We start from the raw sequence: 19,600 nt of genomic DNA on the forward strand, positions 1-19,600 counted from the left end.
CCAAACCATGTGCAGCAGAGGCAGAATCTCTGAAGTTCCCAAGAGAGTGATGCATGAATCTATGAAGGTGATGCTCAGGCTGTAATGGAGGCTCCAGGGTAATGGAGATGCTAGGAACATGGAACATCGGTTGAGCAAAATCTGAGCGATGACTGGAGCCAACCCAAGTGAGAGGAAGACCAAGTAGACTATGAATGGAAAGGTATTAGAGACAGAGTTGCCCAAGCCTGTTGGGACTCACATCATACTACAGCTTGCCCAGTTGTTGACCATGGAGCTACAGCAGTTAACTCATGATCTGCTGGATTTCACTCCTGCCTTGGGCCTACCCCTTCTTTCCATGCCCCATTTCCCCCTTCTAACATGGGAATGTTTACTCTGGGCCTTTAATTATGGAAGTATGTAACTTTCCCATTTTTTTTTTCTTTTAATTTTAGATGGGCTCTCAACCAAGAGATTAGCTTGAGTTAGATAGAGACTCTGGACCTGTACTGTAAATCGTATTGGAACCACTGGAATTTGGGGGACAGACTGCATGCATTTTGCATTACAAGATGCCCAGGAGCTTTTGGGGGGCAGGGCAGAGGCAGAACATTATGGTTTGAAGGTGAAATGTCCCCTGCAGGCTCTTGTGTGGGAGACTTGGACCACCAGATGATCACATTATTTGAGGGAGTTGTAGAAACTTACGGAGACGGATCTTTAGTTGGAAGACTAGATCGCTAGAGTATGCCATTGACTATTACAAGCCTGGTCTCCCCTCCTTCCTCCTTCCTGAGGTGAGGAACCACCTCTCCCATAGTCTCCACTGACTTGCTTCTGCCCACATTCCTGAGCTCAGGCAGCCAGGGACTCCTACTCCTACAGTGTGAGCCACCAGAAATCCTTCGCCTCCTGAGGTGTTTTCTATCAGCTGTTATTTTGCCACAGCAACACTAGAAGTGACTAATGCAGTCACTGAAATGTGGAAATGTATATACACTGTACATAGTAGACATAGGGTAAAAGCTCTGAGCTCACTTCCAGGTTTGAAAACCCACCCAAACCCACCAATCCCAGAGCTAAAAAAAACCACCAATGCCTGAGCTATATAAAACAAACAAACAAACAAACAAAACACCAATTCAATCCCTGAGCTCAGATCAAACTCCCACCAATCCCTGGCTCAGAACAACCTCAATGCTTGGGTTTGCCCCAAGCTTAGGACTTGAAATCCTACCAATTTCCACCCTGGAAATTTTAATCCTGGAAAACTCCGCCCCTAAGAAATCCTACATAGGGCTGGCAAGATGGCTCAGCCGATAAGAGCACTGACTGCTCTTCTGAAGGTTCTGAGTTCAAATCCCAGCAACCACGTGGTGGCTCACAACCACTCGTAATGAGATCTGATGCCCTTTTCTTGTGCGTCTGAAGACAGCTACAGCGTACTTATGTATGAAAATAAATAAATCTTAAAAAGAAAAGAAAGAAACCCTATATAAACCTGTTTCCTGCTCAGTTCTCCTCTGCTTCTCACTCGCACATGAACAGCCACAAGTCTCTTGTGTGAGGTTTGTTGTGTGGAGTAACTTTGTGGTATTCCTTGGCTCCTAACTGCCAGGAAACCTTTCCCCTCAGAGCTGCAACATTTCCACTGAGGAAACCTTCTCCCTCAGAGCTCTAACACTCCCACTGGGGAAATCTTCCCCTGCAGAGAGCTGTAACCTTTCCTTTAGGGAAGTCTCCACTGGGAAGCCTTTCCTCTCAGAGCTCTACACTTGCAGTAGAATTTAACATGTCCCTGGTTGATTAAAGCGTGTCTGTCTAACATGTGAGGAACACAGATGTTAGTTATTCATATGGTGTTGGCTCTGTGTTTACTTACTATCTGTTGATAGCTGACTATGTTCACTATTCACTGGCTGTGTGCTCGATGCTATTCTAGTAAGTAGCAAGCAAGACCAGGCAAGGCTCCTGCAGTCAAGAAAGCAATGGCTTGGTGGTGTAGACAGGGCTTCATCAGAAAATAACAGGCAGATGTACATTTTCCTCAAAAAAAAAAAAAAAGGTGTGTATTTGAAGATACCAAGGTATCTTCTAGCTCAAATATCTTAATTATTTTAGTTCTCTTTTTCTCTTTATCTGTGCAAGTACTTTTTAGAGTGGGAAACCCCCTACTTGAGCAAATGGCTAGTGAATAACGTCACATGACTCCTTTCCATGTTGCTCACTTAAATCTGATGTTCTCAGGCAGCCTCCTCCTGCACTCTTGCTAAAGCTCTGCAAGTTTGCTGACTCATTGTTCTCAGAGGAACATCACGAGAGCCCTGAGTAAGCAAACTGCACTGACTAAGGGAGACAGATGGCGTCCCTTTGTTTGGCTCTCTGGGGGCTAGAATTTGAAAGCTCAGACTTGGGGCTGAGAGTCTCTTCCTAGAACCCTATGTTATTTATTGTTCTTTAGAAACCCACTACTTGGCATCATTTAGCACTGCTTTCCCCTGATAATAGAGTGTAAATGTCTTATGTTCACTAGAAGGATATGATTAAAAAAAAAAAAAAGAGGTTGGAAAATCTGAAGATTGGAAGACTTGGTTAGAGACTTCAGACTTGGGCTAGTGTTCAGAGGGAGGCGTGGCACAAGATTCTGGCTGCTGGGTGGCAGAGACCACACCATGAAACTCGGAGGAAACATAACTGCTAAGCCATCTTGCCCCAGTACAGAAGAAGTCCATTTCGTTACCAAAGGTCACCGCCACTCAATCCAGAGCACACCCAGCAGCCAATTAAACTTGTAAAGCAGCCGGGTGTGGTGGCAAAAACCTGTGTCAAAAAACCAAAACCAAAACAAAACAAAAAAACCAAAAAAAGTTGTAAAGCAAAAGCTGTCGTTTCTGATCTGCCTCATTCTGACTCTTACAGGAAACCATGACTTACTCTTTTTGTTTCTTTGTCTTCATTTTTTTTTTTTTCCTTAAGATGGGGTCTTTCTGTGTAGCCCTGGCTGTCCTAGAACTCACTCTCTAGACCAGGCTGGCCTCAAATCCACAGATCCTCATTGCTCTGCCTCTTCAGTGTTGAGATTAAAGGCAGGCGTTCACCACCACACCTGGCCAGGCTTACTTTTTAAGCCTAACAATAGTCATTTAAGTTGGTTCTTTTTTCTTTTTCCTTTTTCTTTTTCTTTTTCTTTTTCTTTTTTTCTTTTCCTTTTTCTCCTTTCTTCTTTCTTTTTCTTTTTCTTTTTTTTGAGACAGGGTTTCTCTGTGTAGTCCTGGCTGTCCTGGAACTCACTCTGTAGACCAGGTTGGCCTCAAACTCAGAAATCCACCTGCCTCTGCCTCCCAAGTGCTGGGATTAAAGGCATGTGCCACTATGCCCCGAAAGTCTGTTCTTTATCTTATGGTTTTCACTAAAGCACCAGGTCTTCCCAAGTGCTGTTGCATCTAAACACCAAGCAGGCCTGATCCCTATTTAGCTTCTAAGACCAGTCGAGATCAGGTGTGTTTAGGGTGGTATGACTGTAGACTCATCTAAGTGCCTAATGTTGCAGAATTGAAACTTTTGATAGATAATAGGATAGATTAGTGAGAAACCTTAACACATAACATTAATGGGATGACTATCTCTTTTCTTCTAAATTTAAAGTCAATAAGTACCTAGCAACCTGATCGCCTAGAAAGATTGTTGGAAACCATAAATAGAGGCCGGTGACATAGTGGAAGGAGAAACCCAACTCCCAAAAATTGTCTCTACCACCGGGCGTGGTGGCACACGCCTGTAATCCCAGTACTTGGGAGGGAAAGGCAGGCGGATTTCTGAGTTCAAGGCCAGCCTGGTCTACAGAGTGAGTTCCAGGACAGCCAATGCTACACAGAGAAACCCGGTCTCAAAAAACCAAAAAAAAAAAAAGTTGTCCTCTGACCTCATATGGGCAGGTGGTACACCCACATAGATGCACATGCACACACATTAACCTGCATGGACACATGCGTGCACACATGCACAACACAGCACCTGCTCATACACAGACAAAATGCACTCTAACACACACAATGTAACAATAAAGAAAAAAAATGAGATAAAATAAATTTATTTTTATTATTGTTATTATTTTTTTGCAATGTGTAACTTAACCACCCCAACAACACCACCCACAGAATGAGGGCTTGTCCTTCCTTGACTTCTATGCTGGATCACCATCTCAGAATTAATTCCTGCTAATAATCAAATGAATCCATTCAGGTATATTTTATGAACATGCTCACAGGTAGGTATTTCCTTTACTATAAATGAGAGCCCAATGTCTATACTGTTTTGATTCTTATTCTTTACAATATATTTAAGCAAACACTTTGTATTGGTTCAGGGAGATTTATCTCATTGCAAGCAGCTGCCATAGGGGGGAGACTGAAGAAAAAGTCGCAATGCAGCGACAGTGCTGAGTAGCACTCCTCTGGATTCATCTTCTGCCAACATCCGAGCAAAGTCCATGTGGATGATCTGTCAGCCTCCAGGCAAGGAGAAGATGCTCGGGTCAGCACTGATGCTACCACATGAGGCTTCAGAGCACACCATAGCTGTCCCATAGAGTGGAGCAATGAGACAAGGTGTCCATATCTGCTATCACCTCCCACAAAAGCAAGTTGTCTAGCTCTTAATTTTGGCATGGCACAGAAACTCTTCAACTTTGAGTAACAAACGAACAACACACAAGACTCAAAACTGTCTTTCTCTGTGGTGGTGCACACTTTTAATTCTATACTCAGAAGGCAGGGGCAGGGTCTGGGCAGGGGCAGGGTCTGGGCAGGGGCAGGTTGATCTCTACTTTCAAGGCTAGCCTGGATAAGAGAGATCCAGATTAAAACAAACAAACAAACAAACAAACAAACAAAAAATTGTCTTTCTCCAGGAGTGTTTTATTTGGTGGTGTCAGGAGTGGACACCTTACCTACCCTAGGCACGTGATCTCCTACTGAGCTACAGTCCAGACCCTGGGGACCACATCACATTTTTAAAAGAGTGTTTGAATCTTTTTTGTCATGGTGGTAAAGTCTGTAATCTCAGCACCTGACAGGCATTCACTATCTGGCTATATAGCAAGTTTCAGACCATAGTGAGACTGTCCAATGAGATAGATAGATAGATAGATAGATAGATAGATAGATAGATAGATTAGTCAGGATTATCTAGAGTCACAGAACTTATGGAATGTCTCTCTATATTGATGGAATCTCATGATTGTTCAGTCCCATGAGGCTAGTTGTTTCATCTGGTCTTCTGTAGAGGTAGGTCTGGGTGAGGACCCAGGTTCAGTTCCCAGCACCCACATGGTGTTTCACAACCACCTGTAAATCCAATTGCAGGTGCTCCAATGTCTTCTTCTGGCTTCAGGGGTGGTAGAGAGCACCTGAACATGCATATATACATTATATACATGCAAGCAACACACACACACACACACACACACACATAAAATAATAATGAAGGAGCCTTAAAAATAATTCATTCACTTGAACAAACATTAAACTCATATTTACTTTTAATACAGATTTAACTTTCGCCCCCCCATGATTAACAAAATTAAGTAAATAATCAAAGTTTCTTGCTCTCTGCAAAGCAAATCCAACGAAGAAATTCCTATCCTTACCCTTTGAGAAATGTTTAAGTCACCTGCATCTATCTTCATCAACTTCTCCCCTTTCAGAATATCTAGAAACCTTTTAAGTAATAGGGAAGGAAATACCAAGCTGGCGAAGGAGGGATGTGAAAATGGTCCCCGGGCATGAGAAACGCACTCCTAGTAAGTTAGCAAGTTTCAAGTCCTTTACGAAAAGAAGAACTAGTTTGGCATCGCCAGTTTTGCTTAGTCATGTTTTTTTTTGTTGTTTTTTTTTTTTTTTTGTTTTTTCAAAAGCTATTTTGTACTTATGCGTTGGCTTTTTTTTTTTTTTTTTTTTTGCTGGCACCGACGTGGGAAAGTCACATGAATGTGAACTTGTGCTCAATTAGCTCCCCTTTCCTCTTTGACACCTATCCTATCTGGGGTGTCGGATGTTATGAAACTAGTAGCAAAGACTTCTAGACTATGCAAAAAAACCAAAAAAAAAAAAAAAAAAAAAAAAAGCAACCTTTCTTCTCTTGTCTGAAGCACTCAGACTTGACTTTGTGTTTGTTTAGCATGGGTAAAACCACCATGCCAGTACACCTTTAACGCCAGCATTTAGGAGGTAGAGAAAGGTGACTCGCTGTGTGTTTCAGGCCAGTCTGGTTTACATAGTGAGTTCCAGAACAGCTAAGACCAGAGAGAGAGAGAGAGAGAGAGAGAGAGAGAGAGAGAGAGAGAGAGAGAGAGACCCTGACTCCCAAAAGAAAACAAAACCCACTATATATTAGAGAGGCAGTTAGATGATTCGCCAAGCCTGGTGACCTCCACGTATGTGCTAGAGAGATGGCTCAGCACTTAAGAGCATTTGTTGCTCTGGCAGAAGACCTGGGTTTGATTATCAGCACCTTCATGATGGTTTATAATCATCTGGAATTCCAGTTCCGGGGGTCCAATGCTGCCTTCTGCTTTCTGTTTATGGTCCACCATGTGGTCCACATACATTCCCAAGCATGCACATGTAGTTTACTTAATAGAATACCTGCCTAGCATGCATGAAGTCATGGGTTCAGTCCCGAATACTATTTAAAATGGATTTGGTGCTACACACCTGAAGTCCCAGAACCAGGAGAGTGAAGCAGGAGCGTCACAAGTGTAATACCATCCTTAGTTACATAGCCAGTTCAAGGCTAATTTGGGATACATGAGACTCTCAACCAAATTAAAATAAAACAATATAAAATTTCAATTCATAGAGAGCAACAATTTATCCAAAAGAGCAAATTGGCCCAGGTATGATGGTGCATACTATGTTGGAATTGGAGACGACAAGATCAGGAGTTCAAGGCCAGCCTGGGCCACGTGAGACCCTGATTTAAAAAATATATATATATATCCAGACTGCCAGTCATTGTGGCACACCTCTTTAATCCTAGTCCTTGGGAAGCAGAGACAGTTGAATCTCTTATGAGTTCAAGGGCAGCCTAGTCTATATAGTGAGTTCCATAACAGCCAGGGCTACATAGACCAACAAACAAACAAATAACCAAACAGAAAGGTAGAGGATGGGGGAAAGAGTCAGCCAATAAAGTGCTTTCTGTGCAAGCTCTTACCTAAACATCACACCCTGGTGGCACAAGCCTGTGATCCCAGTGCTTCAAAGAGTCACAGAGTGCCTGGAGCTAATGGGATAGCTAGCTTAGCCTAATAGGTGACCTCCAGGTCCCAGTGGTCTTAAAAAAGCAAGGCAGATGGCTCCTGAGGAATGACTTTTGAGGTTGGCCTCTGACCTCCATACATATGAACACATCACATGCATGTTCACCCACCCAATCCCTCACACAAGCACCCATACAACTTACATACATGAACCTAAAGCAAACTACCCAAGCAAGCCTGTAAGCAAGCAAGCAAAACAAAACAAAAACAAACAAACAAACAACCAAAAAACCCAACCAACCAACCAACAAACAAAAAAAATCCCCCAAAACCAGAGACCTGACTATAAAAGCAATAATGAAATCATTCTAGTTTTATGAAGGAAATTGTTTTATCTGTCTAGCACAAGATATAGTAGATATGAATTGGAGATCATTAAAAAAGGGACCTCAGAGCTACACATTTCAAACGTTCATTTTCTGTGTGTATTTAAGTTGTGTGATTCATCCGCCCTCCTATAAAGAATCAGAATAAGAATCCTATGAAACTCTGACTCCCTAGACCTGCCATGCTGGTTTCCAGGGAAACTGCACTTCCGGAAGTCGTCTTGGGAAACTAAAATGATGCGAGCCACATGAAGCCAAGCTCACAGTGGTGCCCGCCTTTAATCCCAGCACTAAGGAGACAGAGGCAGGTCGACCTCTGTGAATTCGAGGCCAGTCTAATCTACATAGTGAGCTTGGCAAGGCAGCCAGGACAGCTAGAGCCATATACTGAGACTCTGTCTTAAAAAAAAAAAGAAAATCGTCAAAGGGGGATCCTTTCGTACAATCATGAGATCAACCGGGCTTTAGAGTTTCACATCCTCTGTGAGGCAAAACAGAGTAACCGTGGAGCAGGGGCTGGAGAAGGGCATAGAAACCAACATCCATTAGAAACCAGTACAGCAGAGCAGGTCCTTAGAGAAATGCTCTGTTTGGAGAAAGCAAATCAATGCAATTGAGTTTCATGGTTATGCAATTATCTCTCTCTCTCCCTCTCTCTCTCTTTCTCTCTCTCTCCAGCCCCTTCTTTCTCCATTTTTTATTTATTTGAGACTCTGCTGTCTTCTATGTAACCCTGTCTGTTCTAGAATTTACTACAATAGACCAGGCTGGCCTCTTAGAAATCTAGCCACACCTGTCTCTCTGAGTGCTGGAATTAAGGTGTGCACCACCATGCCCAGCTAGATTAGGGTTTCTTATGTGAACCTTACGTCCATCTAATATATGTGTTTGAAAAATAACGTTGTTGTATTATTCGTCAATCCCAGTATCTTGAGTATAATCGATATTATTATTATTATTGTTAGTTTTTTGTTTTTTTTTTTTTCGAGACAGGGTTTCTCTGTGTGGCCCTGACTACCCTGGAGCTCACTCTGTAGACCAAGCTGACCTTGAACTCAGAAATCCTCCTGCCTCTGCCTCCCAAGTGCTGGGATTAAAGGTATGTGCCACCACTGCCCTGCCATATTTTTATTTTTTAAAAATTTGATCTAATTTAAAGCTATGATAAGAAAAGTACCTTGGTCTGCTTGGTCCAGGGCGTTTTTTAGTTTCAGAAAGCCATCATTCATGGAACTACCTTTCACTGCTAACTCTGTTACTAGCAGAGACCTCGGGGCTCTGGGTTTGTTGAGAGGTGTCCTTACTGTTTAAAAATGTCCTACATTTGGGGCACATGCCAGGCAGTGACCACAATGCTGTTGTGAGAGGTGATTGCAGGACAACTTTCCTACTTCCACTGTGTGTGTAAACTTCTTTGCATATTGGACTTTCTAAACCCCAATCAACTCATTTCAGAGTTACAGCCACTGTTGGGTGAGATGCGATCTTTTCCTTGTCAGCTGGAGTGTACAGGGGCTGTCCCTTTGTTTTCCTAAAACCTGGGTTATGATGGTATCAAGTCCCATCTAACTGTAGGCATGGTTGCCAGGGTTGGATTTCAACTTCCTGTTCAAAGACATACGCCAGAGAACAGCAGCGTTTGCAAAGGACCCTGCAGAGATCTGCCTTGGGTTATTAGTTCTGAAGGTTTTGGTCCATGGCACTAGAGTTTCATCTTTCTGGTCTTAGCATGAGGTAGGAAGTTCATTAGGATGGGAACTCATCATGATGGAGGGATGTGGAAGCAGGGCTATTCAAATCACAACAGGCAGCAAGCAGGGGTGGGTTTTTGTTTTTGATATGGGGCCTCACTAAGTAGCCCAAGATGGCATTGAAATCACGTCATAGTCCAGGCTGAACTTTAGCCCATGAGCCTCCTGCCTTAGCCTCCGGAGGGCTGGGGTGGATGAGTGTTTACCAGCATATCTATAGCCAATCTCTTTTCCAGAAACTATGTACAGTGAAAGTGCCCAGGAGGCCTGGCTCTGAAGTTGAAAAGCTTGGGTCATTTTTTTTTTTTTTTTTTTATGTTTTAGGTATTTGAAATCTGTCACCTACCTTCCTTTCTTCCTTTTTTCTTCCTTCCTTCCTTCCTTCCTTCCTTCCTTCCTTCCTTCCTTCCTTCCTTTCTTTCTTTCTTTTTTCTTTCTTTCTTTCTTTCCCTTTTTATATATCTACATGAATATATTGTAGCTATCTTCATGTGCACCAGAAGAGAGCATCAGATCCCATTACAGATGGTTGTGAGTCACCATGTGGTTGTTGGGAATTGAGCTAACTCAGGACCTCTGAAACAGCAGTCAGTGCTCTTAACCGCTGCGCTCCTGATGCTCTTACACGTCTGGCTTTTCCTGGATCTCAGAAGAATAGATGGAACCAGCCTGAGGAACAATAGGAAATCTGACCCCGCGCTGTATGCATTAGGTGGCCTTGGTTCCACAATGTCCCCACCTATAAAATAGAGACAGAGACAGGCCTTGGGTTCATCGGGCTACTACTTTTCCTTAAGAATCCCAGGGCTGCTTCTGTCCTCCTGGACTTGGCCATGTCGTTAGCCCGTGTTGCTTCATTTTGAGGAGCTCAGGTTAGAGCAGTGGTTCTCAAACTTCCTGATGCTGCGATCCTTTAATACAGTTCCGCATGTTGTGGTGACCCCCCAACCATAAAATTATTTCACTGCTACCTCATAACTGTAATTTTGCTACTCTTGTGAATTGTAATGTAGATATCCTAAATGTAAGATAATTTGATATAAGAACCGGCACAAAGGTCATTCAAGCCACCAAGGGGTCATGACCCACAGGTTGAGAACCATTGGACTAGCGGCTGAACGAGAGTTTGGCAAACTCAGAAGTCCTGTGAAATGTTCATCATCAGAAACGAAAGATAGTCAGGGTAAGGGAGATGGCTCAGTGGATAAAAGATGGATGCATGTCTGTACTCCAAACATTCCTGGGTCAAGATGGGAGACGGAAAAGAGGGAGAACTGGCCAGAAGCTGGCAGGTCAGCCTGGAGTATGCAGCTCAAAGGCAGAAACAAGAGATTTCAGTTCCAAACGAGGTTCAATGAGAGAGCTGACTTCTGCAAAGTTGTCCTCTGAAGGTGATACAGGAGATGTAGCAGGTGTTGGTGTTCTGTCTAAGCTCCACCCCACAGTTCCTGGCAGCAGCCAGGTATGCTCCGCCCCACAGTTACCTGGCAACAGTCAGGTAGGCCTGGTCCACTATAAAAGGGGCTGCTTGGCCCCTCCTCCTCTCTCTTACACCCTTGTGCTTCCTCTCTCCCCATTCCCTTCCCCCCTCTTTCCACGTGGTCATTGCCAGCCTATACTTATCTACTCCCTCCTTCTCTCTGACTTTCTCTGCCTCTACTACTTTCTTAACTCCCCTCCTCATGCCCTAAATAAACTCTATTCTATACTATATGGGTGTGTGTCTGGTCCCTCAGGGGGAGGGGATGCCTCGGCATGGGCCCGCTGAGGCACCCCCTTCCCCCACACTGGGTCAGAACATATTCTTACAGCTCTTTCTCATTTTATGGTCACAACAGCAGGTGCAAGTCCGTACACACACACACACACACACACACACACACACACACACACACACAGAGAGAGAGAGAGAGAGAGAGAGAGAACAAAAACATTTCACTTTACCTTCTGGGAGTTTTTTCTTTATTTCTACTGTATTTATTTGCTGAATATTTTGATTAAAGGATAGGAGTCTGAGTCTAAAAAGTTTCAAATGGTTAATATAAGATGATTAAGATTCGTGTGTGATGTATGTTCTACCCAAATATGACATTGCCTCTATTAGGTATTTCATTTAGCTGAAGTAGTGGTGTTATACACCATGATTGAAAATGTTTTTAGAGGCCAGGAGTGGTGATGCTTGTCGTGTTTTATAAAAAGAAAAAGAAGCCAGGGATGTGTTTGATAGATTCGCCCTATGGTGCGGGGTGGGGGTGGGGGTTGGGGGGTGCAGTGGGAAGGGGGGCCTCTGTAGGGCCATGCTGAGGCATCCCTTCCTCCTGAGGGACCAGCCATAGTATAGAATAGAGTTTATTTAGGGCATGGGGAGGGAAGTTGAGGGAATAGAGACAGAGAGAGACTCTGGCCATGAGCACATGGAGACGGGGGAGGGGAATAAGGAGAGAGAGGACAGAAAGGGAAGAGAGGAAGAAGAAGAGCAAAAGAGTGAGGAGGGGGCAAGCAGCCCCTTTTATAGTGAGTCAAACACATCTGGCTGTTGCTAGGTAACTGTGGGGTGGAGCCTAGAAGAAATGCTAACAGTGCTGCTGGCTTTTACACATAGAAAGCAGAGGCAGGCAGATCTCTGTGAGTTTGAGGCCAGCCTGGCCTACAAAGAGAGTTCCAGTAGAGCCAAGGATGTTACACACACACACAAAAAACCCTGTCTCAAAAATTATGATGATGATGATAATGATGATGATGATGATATAATGATTTGATGTTTTCAGAGAGGCAGGAGAGATGGCTCAGGGGTTAACAGCACTGCTCTTCCAGAGACTCCACTACAGTTCCCAGCAGCCATGCCACATCTAACAACTGCCTATAACTCCAGCTCCAGGGGATTTAACCTTTTTTTTTTTTTTTTTCTTTTTTTTTTTTTATTACATATTTTCCTCAATTACATTTCCAATACTATCCCAAAAGTCCCCCATAGCGCCCCCCACTTCCCTACCCACCCATTCCCATTCTTTTGGCCCTGGCATTCCCCTATATTGGGGCATATAAAGTTTGCAAGTCCAATGGGCCTCTCTTTCCATTGATGGCCGACTAGGCCATCTTTCGATACATATGCAGCTAGAGACAAGAGCTCCAGGGTTCTGGTTAGTACATCATGTTGTTAACCTTTTTTTCTCTTCAGAGAGTACCATAAACACACTCAGGTGCACGTGTGCACACAGACACACACACACACAAAATAAATATGTATCTTTAAAAAATGCTTTCAGATCTGTGGAATTAGTACTTTACAGTTTTTGTTTTTTTGTTTTTTTCGAGACAGGGTTTCTCTGTATAGTCCTGGCTGTCCTGGAACTCACTTTGTAGACCAGGCTGGCCTCGAACTCAGAAATCCGCCTGCCTCTGCCTCCCGAGTGCTGGGATTAAAGGCGTGCGCCACCACGCCCGGCACTTTACAGTTTTTACAGTAAACTTCAATGACTCGCAACTACACTTCTGCTGGATCAATAATTTGGTCATGTACAACAGAGTTCTTTCCTCTGCCAAACATAATGAATCAATATTTGATTTATGAGATAAATACTTCAAGTTTGGTTAAAGCAACAACAACTAAGTATTCAACAGAAATGCAAAGTAGGGTGGCAGGTTCTGAAAGTTTTCTAACTTTTTCCCACAATACTGAGTTAGGCAACATTCAAAACACTTCCTTCTTTTAACTTTAAAATTTGAAATAACTTCTCTATATTGATAGTACGATTGGCTGTTTTCCGGGCAGGGAGTTCACACTATTTTTTTTTTGACATGTAATTGGGATAAAGCAAGTGTTTAAAGAGGCTGCTGAAATCATCCCACCAAGCAATGCTCTATGGAGCTAGTTTTTATTTAAGTGATGCCAAAAATCACATGAGAAATATGCTCTGTGTGTTTGAACTGTGGGGCAGAAGCAGTGATAGCAAATATCCTTGTGTTTGACTCTGAAGGGAGAAAGTTGAATCTCAAGATAAACTTACTTTAGATAGCCCTAATACTGTTAGCTGAGGAGCAGAGCAGACTGCTGTTTACATTAGACTGCTTCTTTCAAGATTAGGGGAATTCCACATTGACTATTTTCTCCACAATCTAGAAAACAATGCTGAACTTTAAAACATCTGATTTCTTTCTGACACATAATGCCATGATGAATCATTTATTCATTCAAATGTTCAAGCATGACATGACTCTTGTGGGTATTTATTATATGTGAGGTACTGTACTAGGTTTCATAAGAAATGAAGGAAGAGAAAGAAGGAAAACAGGAAAACAGAACAAAAAGGAGGAAGGGGGGGAGGAATAGAGAAAGGAAGAAAGAAAGAAAGGAAAGAAGAGAAAGAAAGAAAGAAAGAAAGAAAGAAAGAAAGAAAGAAAGAAGGAAGGAAGGGAGGGAGGGAGGAAGGAAGGAAGGAAGGAAGGGAGGGAGAAAGAAAGAAAGAGAGGAATGGAGGGGACAAATGGGAGGGAGGAATAAATAAGTAAAGAACAAGAAAGAAAGGAAGAAAGAGAAAGGAAGGAAGGAAGGAAGGAAGGAAGGAAGGAAGGAAGGAAGGAAGGAAGGGAGGGAGGGAGGGAGGGAGGGAGGGAGGGAGGGAGGGAGGGAGGGAGGGAGGGAAGGAGGGAGGGAGGGAGGGAGAAGCTGCAGAGCTAGAGTTACTACTGCTCCCTTGGTAAAGTTCTTGCCTGGCAGGTGTGAGACACTGGTTTTCATCCATGGCACCACAGGACTCTAGTTTTCTTTCTGTTGCTGTAATAATGCACTCAGATAGCAACTTAGGGTGAAAAGGGTTTATTTGGCTTACATGTCCAGGTCAAAATCTGTCACTAAAGGATGTCAGGGCAGAAATTCAAAGCAAGAACATGGAGGCAGGAACTGTGTGTGGAGGAATCCTGCTTCCTGGTTCCTTCTCTGGCTCACTCATGAATTGCCTTTTGTATGCCTAGGTCAACCTGTAGGAATGTGCTGCCCACAGTGGGCTGGGACCTTGTCAATTATGTCAGGATAATCCATAATCCTTCACAGACATGCCCACAGATCTACCTTATAAAGACACTATGGACTTATGGACTCTCTCTTAGCTGTCTCTCCCTCCCCATCCCTTTCTTAGATAGAATTTTTCGGTGAAGCCACGGACGGCCTCATATTCTCAATGTCCACCTGCCTCTGTCTCTAGAGTGCTGGGATTGAAGGTGTGCACCTCCACTCCTGTAAGCCAGCCCCAATTAAATGTAGTCCTTTGTAAGCGTTACCTTGGTCATGGTATCTCTTCACAGCAATAGAGACCCTAACTAAGACATCTTCCTTATCCAAATGACATGGATCAGTTGAACAATTTTTTTTTTTTAGTTCTGTGTGGGGTTACTTGTGCAGCTCAGTCTCTGTCTCAGTTGACTCTTTCTAGGTGATTGTAGGCTGTGTCAAGTTCATAGTTAATGCTAATTAGGACTCACAGGTTTTTTTTTTTTTTTTTTTAAAGAACAGTGTATAACTGGATATTTGTATAAACCCAATAACCAAATATAGTTAATGTTTGCAGACAATGCATGCAAGTTCCAAATACCATTAGTGAATACTGTAATACAGTAAAGGAAGATGAAGACTTGGGTACCAGAGTAGCATAGGGAAGAGTTTGAAGAGATGGGTGGGATCCATATAAGGGGGAAGCGTGGAGGAAGCATAGAGCAGGGAGCATTGTACAGACCATTACATTACCAGCTGCATAAAACATAGTAAATAGGTCAAGGAGCAGAGAAATTCACAGTTATCGAAGGGTAGTTTGGGACCAGCAACACCAGCGTCCCCTGGAATCTTCAGAATTGCAAAAATATATGCATGGTTCTTCTTGGCTCTCATCTCTGGGTACTTTTATTCCTTAATATCTGAGAAGTTACACCACCAGCCGATCCTTCAACTTAGAAAGGATGCTGAGCCACAGAGAGAGGTTGAATGGCTTCCCTCTGGATAATAGAAAAGCTTTTGTTTGGAGCTCAAACCAGACAGTCCTGGAAATAATGAGTCTCCTGTCAAGTGGAAGTATTTGAATTCTACATTAAGAAGTTTATGCTTAGCCGGGCGTGGTGGCGCACGCCTTTAATCCCAGCACTCGGGAGGCAGAGGCAGGCGGATTTCTGAGTTTGAGGCCAGCTTGGTCTACAAAGTGAGTTCCAGGACAGCCAGGGCTACACAGAGAAACCCTGTCTCGAAAAACAAAAAAGAAGTTTATGCTTTGTTCTCCACTAATTAAACATTTATTATTGTTGTTGTTGTATGTGGTATACTTTGTGTGTGTATGTTATGCATATGCTCAGAGTTCAGAGCTTTCTCTCTCTCTCTCTCTCTCTCTCCCTCTCTCTCTCTCTCTTTCTCCCCCTTTCTTTTCTTCTGTTTTTCAAGACAAGGTTTCTCTTGAGAGCCCTGGTGTGTACCACCACTTCCTGGCTCTTTTCACCTTATTTTCTTGAGCTATGATCTCTCACGGAATCTGGAGCTAGGCACATGGCCAGCAAGCCCCAGCGATCCTCCTGTTTCCTTCATAAGCAGTCTGATCCACTGAGCCCCTCAGGTTACCTTTTGCAGTGTTACTTCATGGGCCATGTTGTCTACTTCATGCGTGTGTGCTCAGGGACCACCTGTCAGATTGTTTCATGCTGATTGGCTAGTCCTCTGTAAGGATGCCTGGATGGACAGATAGGGCAAGTGCCGTGGCTTGAGAAACAATTCCTCCTTCTCAAGCCTTCTCACATACTGTGGTCCCCAAAATCATTTGCTAAAGGAAATACATGTAATGCAAGGACAGACACTGGGTTGTTTGGTCTTTGATTCTGTGAATAACGCTGTTTAAACACCCCTGCATGTGTACCACGGTGTACACACACGAATCTATTGGGGATATGCTTGGGGGTGTGGCACTGTTGGAGCCATATCATGACCAGTTTAGCCTTTGGGGGACCACAGGGACCAAGAGTTCAATGCATCCAGTTGCCAAACCAGGGGCGTACAGCTGCACAAGTAACCCCACACAAGACTAGAATTGCTCCGCTGGTCCATATAATTTGGATAAGAAAGATGTCTTAGGGTCTCCATTGCTGGGAGGAGACACCATGACCAAGGTAACTCTTACAAAGGACAACATTTAACTGGGGCTGGCTTACAGATTCAGAGGTTCAGTCCATTATCAAGATGGGTGCACGGCAGCAGCCAGGAAGGCATGGTATGGTACAAGAGGAGCTGAGAGTTCTGCATTTTGATCTGACTGCAAGCAGGAGAAACTGACTCTTCCACACTGGGCAGAGCTTCAGAGCCCACCTCCACAGTGACACACTTCCTCCAACAAGGCCACATGCACTCCCACGAGGTCACACCTCCTCATAGTGCCACTTCCTGGGTCAAGCATATTCAAACCATCATAGATTTTACTGTTTTCAGCTCTTAATTTTTGTGTGTGTGAATGGGTAGTTCTGGGGATGGAGCCTGAGGCCTCAGGAACACTAAACAAGTAGCTTATCACTAAGCTGTGTTTGTATTCTGTGAGATGGAGTCTCACTATGGAGCCTTGGTTGCCCTGGAACTTATACGGTAAAATGGGCTGGCCTGGGACGTACCTTTCTGCTTCTGTCTCTCAATTGCTGGGATTGCACACACCAGTGTGCCTGGCCTGGCCTCATTTCTAAAGCAGTTTAGTGCACAGCAATAACTAACAGACATGGAAATCAGTAGCAGACACGGGTACATGAAAATTTAAAGCATGTGACTTTGGGTTTTGAGCATAGTGGATGGGAACTGGAAAAACAAAGAGGTTGTTAGAGGTGGAGGACCAACAAGCTGTTAAGGAAGGGCCACCAGGCTGGGGACAGATGTGTCACTGGAGGCTAGAAAGAGTAAATGGTGACAGAAAACTATGTAAGGGGCACAAAAAAAATAATCACCTTGTAGCAACAGGAAATTTATGTCACATAGCTAATGAATTTCCAGAGTGGGCTCAGAGATTCCAGGTGGCATATTGAAAGTATCATTTAGCTTCTGGGCACTGAGTACAGGAAGGGATAATGGGAGAGAATGGTTGTGTCTATATGCAAACAGCTGGCCAAGGACCGGGAGGATTAGAAAATGAGACTTCCTTTATATCGAGTTTCTCCATGTGGCAAAATAAGAGAAAGTTCGTGGTGTGCAGGTGAGTTCTTTGGTTAAGACCGCAGAAAGCAGTTGTATGTTGGTACAAGCTGTAATCCCAGCAATAGGGAAACTGGAGCAGAAATATTTCAGCATGTTCAAGGTCATCTCGGGCTAACAGAGTTCTTGTCTGGGGAGAAAACCCCCCAAAAGTGAAAACAACAAACAAACAAACAAACAAAAACAACAACAACAACAACAAAAACCAAGGAGGGCTGAATTGAGGTGTGGACTAAACTTCAAATCTTTGGAAAGTTGCAAAGCTTTCAAGAGTAATATTGGTGCAGAGACAGCCAGAATCCCTGGGTGTTCCCTCCTCAGCCCGGGCGTTGCCGCGTGTGATAAAAGAGCTCAGGACTGGGGCTTCAGGAGCTGCACAGCAAATTGGAAGGTTGAAACATTCCCAGGTACTAAGAGAAAGGAATCCAGGACCGCCTCCAGGTCCTTTCTTTAGACCAAAGAGTCAAAGAGTGTTTTTGCAATCTGAGCCTTTCGGCAGGAACAGGAAGTCGGCTTCGAAGGAAAGAAAAGTCACAATATGGCGGGCGCCATGGCACACACCTTTAATCCCAGCACTAGGGAGGCAGAGCCAGGCGCCGAGGCTAATCTCGTCTACCGGTTAATTCCAGGACCACCATGGGAACACAGAGAAACTCTGTCCCGAAAAAAAAAAAAAAAACACACACACACACAAACAAAAAATTTCCAATAAGCTAGATGCTGTTTCCCAACCTCTCTCTCAGAGCGATGGGAAAACGAGCTGGAAAAGACGTCTCCCCTGTGCTGATGAACCGGTGGATCTGTGTTGGATTTATGAGCTAACCCTGTCTTACCCTTTGGAGAGGCTACACAGGAACCAGGAGTAAGGCTGTGAAGACAATGATCCCATTGCACTCTGTGAGGGTGCTGTTGACCCCCTACCTCCTGTGTACCAGTAAGCTCTAGAGTTCCTGCCTCTTCCTGTGAACATTTCCTGACCTGTGGCATCCTGTTCCCTCTGGGAGGCTGCAGTATGTCCCATCACTAATGGTCTTCACTGAAGATTTGCTGGTTCCTGGGTCAGGCCAGGCTCAGGAACACGAGACCACCATGGACTGTCCCAGGAGACCTCCGCCCCTGGCAGCCATGATCAACTTCAAGATCCTTAGTGGAAGAAGAGAAACTTAATTGCTTTCTAGCCGAGGGGCCACAGAATCTCAAAACGCTGTAACTGCTGCCTTCTTCCTTTTCCTCACAATGAAATGTGAGTTTAAATGGGGGGGGGGGGAGATATTGGTTGAAAATACATCTAATTTTAAATCCTAGTGAGTTATTATTGGATTATAGCATCGGACAAAGATGAAATTGGCTGGGTTTGGTGGCTTGTGTTTATAATCCAAGCATTTGGGACAGCTGAGGTAGGAGGAGCTCTGAGTTAGAGGTCAGCCTGGGATACAGAGTAGGACTCTGGTTAAACAGGTTGCTCTGAAGTTGGAGCCACTGTACCTGCACAGATCTCTAAACCTAGCAATTAGAAAGTTGATGCGGGAGGATCAACAAGTTCAATGTCAGCCTGGATGGCAAGACTCTCCCAGAAAACAGATAAAATAGCAAGTTATTCCTTGCTTCTACTAAACTGACCAAGTGACTGGAGTCTAACAGCAATTAGCTTAAAGCACCACCTCCACCTAGTGGCTGCTCTTGACTAGGGACACTCTTTGATAGTTTGATCTCCAGTATGACATTAAGACAGTGATTCATCAGCCAGGTCAACAAAGTGAGTTCCAGGACAGCCAGGACTATACAGAGAAACCCTGTCTTGAAAAAAAACCAAAAAAAAAAAAAAAAAAAAAAAAAAGAAAAAAGAAAAAAAGAAAGAAAAAGAAAGACAAAAAAAAAAAAAAAACCCCAGTGATTCATTTATGACTGTTGTAAGAAACTCACTAATATTATAGAACATTTAAGAATTAAAGTAATAGCCGGGCATGGTGGCGCACACCTTTAATCCCAGCACTCGGGAGGCAGAGGCAGGTGGATTTCTCAG

This window comes from Mus caroli, unplaced genomic scaffold (genome assembly GCF_978045245.1).
Source record: "Mus caroli unplaced genomic scaffold, Mus_caroli_1 scaffold_9, whole genome shotgun sequence".
NCBI lineage: Eukaryota > Metazoa > Chordata > Mammalia > Rodentia > Muridae > Mus > Mus caroli.